This window comes from Delphinus delphis, chromosome 18 (assembly GCF_949987515.2).
Source record: "Delphinus delphis chromosome 18, mDelDel1.2, whole genome shotgun sequence".
NCBI lineage: Eukaryota > Metazoa > Chordata > Mammalia > Artiodactyla > Delphinidae > Delphinus > Delphinus delphis.
The window spans coordinates 11,575,309-11,582,275 of NC_082700.1; the positions used below are offsets into that span (position 1 = coordinate 11,575,309).

A 6,967-nucleotide genomic window follows, 5' to 3' on the forward strand; every position below is an offset into this window, starting at 1 on the left:
CATGTCTGGGAATGAGATCCAGTTGTTCCTTATATACTGTGATGAGAAATCCAGACCTGAAGTTCTAAGGAGAAAACTGGCACAGGTTTAGAGTGGGAGCTATTGAAGTAAATGAAAAGGCATGTGAGATATTGGCATATGGATATTGGGGTAACCCTTTGAGAAAATTGGGTAAAAGATTATATTTTGAACTTATAAGGAAAGGCACATAATTGAAGGAGTAAACAGAGGTAAAAATTTGGGCAAAAATCAGAGCAAACCATTTCAACTCTTTTTTGGCAATATGGAGGTTTAACTATTCAAAAACCATGCCGTTACAAAACATCTAAAAATGTTGGAGTCGACAAAAACCTAAGGGAGGTCACTACAGGCCCCAAAAAAACAAAACTGAGTCATGAATCCAGAGAGCTATATTTTATGAAAAATGCTACTACTCTAAGGTCATTTGCCAATCCCCAGTTTCCAAAAAAAGAAAAAGAAAGCGAGCCAGTAAACAGTTTAAATACAAAATTTCTTTTCTTGGGACTTTGTTCAGTTTTAGGCAGTTGATCAGATGGGGAAAGTGACCAGGTCCCAGACTGGACAGTTGTCCTGGATCAGTCAGCCTTCAGGATTGTCAGCAGGGAATCTCTCCTTCCACAACATTCATTACTAAAACGTACCACAGCCCACTATACCCCTAATGCCATCTTGTTTATTAGCTGAAGAAACTCAAACTCTAGGTTTCCCTTTACCATCTGTTGTACATTGTAAGTTATGCTTAGGCAAAAAAAAAAAAAAAAAAAAAAATTAGATGTAGTAAACTCAGGAGAAGCTTCTTGGATGTTGTATTTGTTGTTACCTCCAACCTGCTCAGACTTGTTTTTGTTTCTGGTCGTTACCAAACCAAGAACTGGAGGACTGAGACTCATGTACACAGAGGGAAGTCCTTTTAGGACCAGGGAAAGGAAAGTGCTGATAAAAGCACCCCTGAATGCCTGCAGTTGGAGGGATGTGAAATGACATCACACAGCGAGGGTTTTGGCTCAAATAGGGGATCTGTTTTCTGATGGACCCCAGTCAGGAACTGCTCTCATGCTCAAAAGCTAGTGAGGTAGAGCAGACTATCAACAGGCCAGAACAGAGAATCGTCCGGCTGACTGAGAAGGAAACAATGACTAGCCAATTTTAAATGTTCAGCAGAAAATACAGCAAGGAGGAAATCTCCTTAGAAATAATGTTTATAAGATGGCATTCTGAAAATGAACCCTAACAATTACACAACTATGGACTGAATTCTCATGCATGAAAAAACATCCTGACATACAAACCTGCCATTGCGATATGGGCTGGACTGGGACAAAAGCAGGGGGACTTACACGAGGGTGAAGGTGGCAGAACTTATGTCTCATCAGAGTAACACCCTAAGTCACACCTGGTGAAGGGTTTCAACCCATTTTTTAAATCAAGCAAGAAATAGAGGCTAATTTTATAATTCCACTGCCTTATTAGTAGTGGTTTTTACGTTATGTGACTATGGTTTTCATTTCCAAGTGTGGGTCCAGCCATCTAATCTTTCATTTCTTACCTAAAGTCTTAAGTTCAAGAAAGTCTCCACATTTTGTCATAGAGGCCTCTGTACAGACAGGAATTTATGGCACCATGAAGGACAAGCATCCGGTTCCCTAGATGGGGTAAAACTAGGGAAGTATCCCCCAGCCAGGAGTCTCCAACAGAACTGTATTAATCAGCTCAGGCTGCCATAACAGAATACCCCAGACTGAGGGGCGTAAACAACAGAAATTAATTTTTTCACAGTTCTGGAAGCTAGAAGTCTAACATCAGGGTTAGGGTTGTTTTCTTTCTTCCTGGCTTGTAGACAACCGCCCTCTTGCTGTGTCCTCACATGGCCTTTTCTCTCTGCGTGCTGGGGGGAGGGGGTGGGGGATGGATTTCTGGCATCTCTTCTTATTCCTATAAGGACACCAGTCCTACTGGATTAGGGCCCACCCTTATGACCTCATTTATCCTTAAATGCCTCCTTAAAGTCCCCATCTCCAAATACAGTCACATTGGGATTAGGGCTTCAACATATGAATTTGAGGAAGATACAATTCAGTCCAAAACAAGACTATTGCTGTGTGGAAGGTCATTTGTGACATTCAAGCATATGACAAAACCCCAGACTTGTATATACCTCCCAGTTGAGAGGAAGAAGCATTGCCTTCGCCTTCACAAGACATGGCTTTGAATCGTCTACAGCTTATCTGCTGTAGTGATCTTGGGCAAGTTCCTTAACAGGGTTTTTGTGAGGGTCACATAAGATATGTGAAAATGTATAGTCCTAAGCCCTACAAATGGAAGAAAACTAATACATTATAGTTCAATAGGACTTTTTGGTCATTCTGTGTGCTCACAATCAAAATAATGTGACTGGGTAGGGTCAAATAAGGAACTTATATGGCTACAGTATGGGTCATTTTAGGAAAAAGCAACTTGAGTCGATTTCCAGAGTTTTTCAGGGTTAATTTTCTCATTTCGGTTCCCTTGTACCAAAATATGAACAGCTCTACTGCCAAAAATTATGTCCTTTGCCCTATTTTCCAAAGCTGTCTTCCTTTCCTTCCAAAAGTGAAAAAGGATTAGGATTAACAGTTAGACAAACTAGTATGTATGTGTCTTTCATGGAGAAAAAGCAGAATTCACTTACTCAGTTAGTCATTTTTCTAACAATCAAACACTCTGTCCTGAAGCCCTTTAAACTGGATATTGTGTTGAATGATGTCACTAATGTTAATTGACAGTTTGCTGGAAACTGTCTCTTAAAAACTTTCAATTTCTGTTCAAGACCTGTTTATTTTGTTACAGAATTAGAAATCAAGGAGAAACTTCCAGAAAGAAAAAGTGTGTATGTGTGTGTGCATGCATGTGTTTTGGCTTTTATACTAGGAAGGTCATTTGCAAGAGAGAGACAAAAAAAAGAAGAAACAAGTAGAAATGAAATTAGACCTGTGTTTATACAGTTCTCCACGTTGGCCCAGGACTTATTTTTGAAAGTTTGTAAACTAGCCTTCCAGTTTAAATTGAATAAGTAGGTGCAGCTGAGTAAATGGGGAGACGCCGGTTTGCGACCATGTGTTTTCACTTTAAAATTACATTGAAGAGGAACAGAGGGGGTTAGAAACGAAAATAAGAAAGGGAGATATAAGACAGGCTGTGTTTAAAGGGAAAATGTGAGAAAACGAAGAGTCAAAACAGAAGTACTCTTTGCTTGGCCCAAGGGGCCCGAGGCTGCTCCACCCTGATAGCAGAGAAAGAACAGCCTTCTCAGAGCCCTCCCTCCAGACCTGGCAATGGATGCAGGAACCTGCCAGGCAGGGAACCCCACACACCGAAAGGCGGGGTGCTGGCACGGGACTATAAAAGGTCAGGAGACATTCTGGATGGTCTGGACTAAAGACACGTCCATCCAGGAGGGAGTCTCCCCCTAGTGTCCCCGGGGCAGAACCAACCCCCAGTATCCGAGAATGTAACCATATTTGGAGATAAGGTCTTTAACAGGGCAAGGTCTGGAGATAAGGTCTTTAACAGGGCAAGGTCTTTAACAGTGATTGAGTTAAAACGAGGCTGTTAGGGTGGGTCCTAACCTGATTGGACGGCGTCCTTATAAGAATAGAGCCAGGGGTGTGTGCTCACAGCCGAAAAGACCATGTGAGGACACGGAGGGAAGAGAGCCATCTGCAAGCTGAGAGAGGTGTCAGGAGAAACCAGCCCTGCTGGCACCTTGATCTTGGACTTCCAGCCTCCAGAACTGTGAGAAATAAGTTTCTGTTGTTTAAGTCGCGCAGTCTGTGATACTTTGTTAGGACATCCCCAGCAAACTAACTGGGTGCTGAAGAAAACCACACCCACAACACCCATTAAAGGGGGGTTGTTTTCTTGCCAGTACCAACATGGAAAGAATCATGTGGCTTCTCACTTTAACACCAGGGGAATTGCTTAGTTTCTGCCTCCTTAACTGCCCAGGGCACATTGTAAGAGCCATCTGGACACTGTAATCACTTCTGGGAGATTCTAAAAGACTTCCTTCAACTTATCCCAGTAATCTGCAACATCCCTGTTAAGGATTAAATTATGCACCCCCCCAAATATGTTGGAGTCCTACCCCCGGACCTCAGCAAGTGACTTTATTTGGAAATAGGGTATTTTTTTTTGTTTTTGTTTTAATGGTAATTTATTTGTCATTGTAATTTATGACAAACCAAAGTACAATTTATTCTGAATGTTTTCCAGAAGTCTTTCTTCCAAAAAAGAAAAACAAAGAGCATTTAGTATTATAAAGAATTATATTTAAAGGCAACCAATGTAAAATCCATTGACCTCAATGGAGGTCAAGATGAGGGTACCTGAAATATAATTAAACTACAATCATCAAGGCTTTTACAATTCATAATTCTAAACAAGAGTATTATTTATAAAGAAGTGCAAATTGACTTCTACTTTCAACTTTAGTTAAATGAAGACACTCAGTATTCTTCCTGAATAATAGTTTTTCACATTCATGCTTTCATCTATTAACAATCATTTTGTAATGAAATAGTCTTCATCTACTCTTATCCCAGCTCTTGTGATGATTTCTAAATGTAGGAAGGCCTGTGAAACATAAGGTGCTACACTTAACCTGGTTGGCCTCAATACCATGAATTTTTCTTCTGCTGAAGTTTTAAGTGAATATATGTTACAACCAAGTTCTTTTGAGATAAAGCTTCAGCTGCTGTCAGGAACCATAAACGTTACTCTGGAACAGTTACTCTTCTGTTTGAACTTCATTACTACAGAGGAAAAATGTTCCACCGTGGTTTTGATGTTTTGGAATGTCTTAACTTCTGGGTCTCAAAGCTCGACAGGGTCTACCTTTTAGAGAATTGGCACCCATAATGCCACTAGTGAGCTGGTCATCTACTTCCACCTCAGTAGTCACTGTGACTTTGAGCTCCTTTGTAGTGATATACATCGGTGTCTTCATAAATAGCTTCTGTGGTGACAGCAGGAGCTAATGGATCAAACTCCATTACCTCGTAGTAACTGGATGGCTGGAAATCATTCTTTGTCATCGCTGGTTGATTGCTGGGCAAGGATGGTGGTCTCTGCTTTGTTGGTGTCGCTGGAATGGTCTGTAGACTAGCCGGCTGTGGTAATACTGAATTTGAATATTCCAGAGAACTCTCATATGTATGACCTGAGGCAAAGTTTTGGCTGGTCCTTTGGGCAAACGGGTGTTTCTGTATTTTCCGAGGCTAGCAAATCCACCTGTGGATGAAGACTGGGTTTCAAGTTGTTTGTTACAACAGGACTTGGAGAGCTGAAATTTAAGTCTGAAAGCTGAGCATTCAGGGTGTTGTATTCTCCCAGAGTTTCCCTATGCGTTGGAGGGCTGGGACTTAGGTCAAGGAGATCAGAGGATGGGGCAGAAGTTTCACTGCTAGTATTGGCATCTTCCCCCTGGTTCTTATTTTGCTCCAAAATCCTTTGTTGGTTTCAAGTAAACCTCTCATATCCAAGGGTGGTGTTACTAAAATCCTTATTCACTTGAATTAGCTCAACAGTGACATCTTCATTCTCCACCACCACGAGCAGGTCCATGATCCTCTCTTGCATCTCCCGACCCGTCTTATAAAGTTTCTGCAGAAGCTCTTTGTCTTCACGGTTTTTAGACCCAGCAATATTCTCCATCAGTATGGCAGACATCACTCTCACATTCATTTACACCATATCCAATTCACTGTGCAGTTTTCCAGTCTGTTCTGGAACCAGTGTAATACTGGAGTTCTTGGGAACTACAGAAGAAAGAGCTGGTGCAGTAGGAACAGATGGTGGTGGATTCGGTGAGATCTGAGCAGTCTCTTGTCTGGCTGTTTCAGCATCTGATGGAGGAAACTGAACATCTTTCTTAAGGAAATACATCTTCCTTACACTTCTTTCACTTCACTTACATCCATACCTCCTGGGAAACCCTGCAACCACATCTTAATGAAATTCAGAATTCTATTCTGAATGTCTCTTGGCAAGGTATATCTGGGATTCAGCAGCTTAACTAGACTATCTTTAACAAATTCCTTCTTCACAATCAGAGACTGGAAACTTGGACCACAGTTCTGTATGCATATGTCAATAAGTGACAAGGTAAGTTGGATTTCTTTATGATTGTAGTTTTTGGAAATCCTTTTCTTCAAAGCTTTTATTGCATCTTTTGGCCCATCGTGAACAGTGTTAATTATGTCACAGATGTGCATAAACTGGCCCCAGTGTTCAGTCTGAAGTCCAGCAACTGTAGCATTTTCTATGTGCTGGCCCACGGAGGTTGCAAACGGGTCCTGGTGACTCTTCCCGAGCGCCATGGTAGCGCAGGGAGCCAGCCCGGGCCTCCGCCACTGTTCCCAACCGGAAATAGGGTCTTTACAGAGGTAATCAAGTTAAGATGAGGTCATTGGGGTTGGTCCTAGTCCAACATGACTGGTGTTCTTATAAAAAAGGGAAGTTCGGACATAGACACACACAGGTAGAACGCCATGTGAAGATGCAGGCAGAGATCCGGGCGATGTTTCTTTAAGCCAAGGAATGGCAACAATTGCAGGCCGAGCACCAGAAGCTGGGAGAGAGGCAGGCACAGATTCTCCCTCACAGCTCTCAGAAGGAACCAACCCTGCTATTGTTGCTTTGATCTCAGACTCCTGGCCTCCAGAACTGTGAGACAATACATTTTCATTGTTTACGCCATGCAGTGCGGGCTACTTTGTTATGGCAGCCCCAGGAAACAAATACAGTCCCAGTTCAAAGTGTTTCTGTTCTCAGCTCCTGGAATCGTGTGTGGGGATTGAAAATTTGGCATATTTGGTCTACAAGGGTCTGGCTGCCCAAGACAGAGCCTAAGATGGCAGCCACAGTGTTTTGGGTTTTTAGCTTTTGCGTGGTATAATTGACGAATTAA

General features: G+C 42.0%; 1 pseudogene; it reads right to left on the reverse strand.

Moving 5' to 3' along the window:
- Positions 1-4,949: 4,949 nt before the first annotated feature.
- On the reverse strand, positions 4,950-6,377 carry LOC132413919 (TOM1-like protein 1 pseudogene; annotated as a pseudogene).
- Between the last annotated feature and the right edge of the window lie 590 nt (positions 6,378-6,967).